General features: G+C 39.1%; 1 non-coding gene across 1 annotated transcript; it reads right to left on the reverse strand.

Moving 5' to 3' along the window:
- Positions 1 to 2526: 2526 nt before the first annotated feature.
- LOC131226435 (small nucleolar RNA R71) lies at positions 2527 to 2633 on the reverse strand. Its single transcript, XR_009161820.1, has one exon. It is a non-coding gene; the product is annotated as a small nucleolar RNA R71 (small nucleolar RNA).
- Positions 2634 to 3045: the final 412 nt, after the last annotated feature.

Below are 3045 nucleotides of genomic sequence, written 5' to 3' on the forward strand. Positions count from 1 at the left end.
GCGTTCGAAAAAACCGGCCGTTGTCGGCCACTGTGTGATCTTGATCGTGGTCGAAATCACGATCTGTACCGTCCAAAATTTCCACATGGAGGCCACAACCCTGTCCAAGAAGTCCAATTCTGTTTTTGGACGATCAGTCGTCCAAAATCCCGATCCAAAACACAAGATGTCGGCATTCCACTGCGCATACGAACGCGGTTTGCGTTCCTGGCTGCGTAAGGATTGCCTCCGCAACCTATTCCTGGTGGGCCTCTGCAGCAGCTCTTGGGGGAGAACCCTATAAAGAGGAGAGGGGCTGCTGTGGAGAACGGGGGAAGGAAAACGGATTGGCTGCCGAATGTGGAGCAGTTGCTGCTGCTGTGCACGATCAGGGACTGAATTATCCTTGGGCAGACGGCTGGAGATCTGACAGGAGAGAGAGAAAGACAGGGAGAAAAGAAAGAAGGTTTTCTTTTTGTTTTCCTTTTTGTCACCCTTTTCGTCTCAAATTTCTGATGAGATCTAGCCCAATCATGAGTGGCTAAAACCTCTTAGCTAGGGCTAAGAGGTGAAGCCTGTAGCGAGATGGGAGAGTTTATTTTATGCATTTAATTTAAAATTTCTGAACTCAATTTGATTTTTAAAGTTGATGATTCAAGGAATATTTTCTCAGTATTTAATGGTCTGTTGTGACTAAAATTACAATGAATTTGCAATGGCTTTGAATATTTCTCTTTCTCTTTTAATATTTATGACGTCAGGAGGCCCTGTTGTTCACCATCGTCTCCTGGGCATGGTAGGATGACAGTACCCTTCCTGATCTTCATACATTGACGATTGGTTGATAATTAGTTTAATCCTGTTGTTTACTTTGTCTCCTGGGCATGGTTAGATGATGGAATCCATTCTAATTCATACACCTTTCATCTCTTAAAACCTATATCAATGGCAGTTCAGTAAATTTCCATAATTTGTGATCCTGGCATACGATCTCCCTGATCTCTACAAGTGGATCCTCTGAATCCCTAGTTCCCTTCCTCTGAATTCCTTAAAGTCTTAGATAATTCTTCCACAATTATTTCTTAAATTCTATTTGGTGTAGCTCACATCTTAGTCTAGTTCTAGTTCTACTTGGTTTCAGATAACGTGCAGGTATCAGTCCCTGTGGATTCGACCTCGGTCTTACCGAGTTTATTACTACATCACAACCCTGCACTTGGGGTGTGAACAAGTTTTTGGCGCCGTTGCCGGGGATTGTTGAATTTTCTGAAATTAATTAGTTTTAGAATTAGGATAAGATTAGGATTTTATTAACTTTAGTTTTAGATTTTTATTTCTATTTGATTTTTAGAACTAACTTGTTTCCTGTTTTGTAGGATCCTGACATAAAATCTCTAAATTGGTAATTCTTTCTTAAATTCTCTACTTTTTCTTTTTATAGAATTAGGGTTTAGATTTTAGAAACTTTCTAATTCTAGTATCCTCTGTTCTGTAGGAAATAGGTTATTTTTAGAATTTAGGTTATTTAGAAATTGACTTTCTATTTTGGTTCTATTAACTTTCTAATTCTAACACTTTTTGAATCTAATTCTGTTTCTTAATTTATTTTTAGGATTTTTGTTTAGAAACTAACCTTCCTATTTTGTAGGCCTTTAAGATAGAAATCTCTATTTTGGTACACTCCTTCCCTACTCTCTATTTTTCAATTTTCTTGTAGTAATTTACTTTTTAGTTTAGGCTTTCCTAGTTTACTTTAGAAATTTCCGTTTTTCTTTAAAGAATACTTTCTTTTAGAAATTACTTTACTGTTATTTTTCTTTTAAAGTATCGTTTCTCTTCTTTTTAGGAATCTAACTTATTTTTGTTTTATTTTGCAGGTTTTTAACTTAGGAGTCCAATTTGGTAATTTCTTTCCAACTCTCTCTTTCTTTCTAGATTTTCTTTTCCTTTCTTAGGATTAGGTTTTTAATCGAGGGCTGCGAGTGTTTTCATGCCCAAGTGGGCCCGTGACGACACTCGACGTCTCTTGACTGAAGGAGGATTGGTTGAGGGGTTGACTATCCATCGCAGGACTAGACACCACTCGAAATCCCCTGAGTTAAGTGAAGTTATGGCTGAAGACCAACCTCCTCTACTCCCACCCAGGGTGGAGGATACCCAAGATGAGAATGAGGTGCAACAGGCACCCCCGCCTCGTACTTTACGAGATTATCTACAACCGGCGGGAGTGAGTATGCCCTCATGCATTATTTTTCCTGAAAACACAGGACAAATGGACATCAAGCCGGGAGTTATCCAACTCCTTCCCAAATTCCATGGACTTGAATCGAAAGTCCATATTTACATTTGAAAGAGTTCGATGAGATAATAGCTACATTATGTTTTCCTAATGTATCTGAGGATACAATTAGGCTGAAACTCTTTCCTTTTTCCTTAAAAGAGAAAGCTAAGACGTGGTTACATTCACTACGTCCTAGATCCATTGGCACATGGAACGACATGCAGAGGGAATTCATAAAAAAATTCTTCCCACATCATAAAACGATTACCCTCAGAAAAGCGATCATGAACTTTGCCCAAAAGGAAGATGAAACATTCTTTCAATGTTGGGAAAGATTCAAAGATTTGGTCAGTTCATGCCCACAACACGGATTTGAAACGTGGCGCATTACAAATTTTTTCTATGATGGACTGACATCTTCCATGCGCCAAATGGTCGAGACAATGTGTAATGGAGAGTTCATTAATAAAGATATCGACGAGGTATGGGACTACCTCGATAGTTTGGCTGAAAAAACACAATCTTGGGACTATTACCCAAAGTCGAACACCACGTCTAGGCCGACTCAATTAAAGGAGAAAGGTGGATTATACCTCTTGAAAGAAGAGGATGATCTCAAGTGTAAAGTGACTACGCTCATAAGGAAAGTTGAGGCCATGGAAGGAAAGAAGGATAAGGTCAATGAAATTGTTTGCGGCATCTGTGATTGCAACATTCACACAACTGAAAACTGTCCTACAATACCTGCCTTTCGAGGAGTGTTGAATGAACAAGCCAATGCCGTA

The sequence above is a fragment of the Magnolia sinica genome, chromosome 14 (genome assembly GCF_029962835.1).
Source record: "Magnolia sinica isolate HGM2019 chromosome 14, MsV1, whole genome shotgun sequence".
Lineage (NCBI taxonomy): Eukaryota > Viridiplantae > Streptophyta > Magnoliopsida > Magnoliales > Magnoliaceae > Magnolia > Magnolia sinica.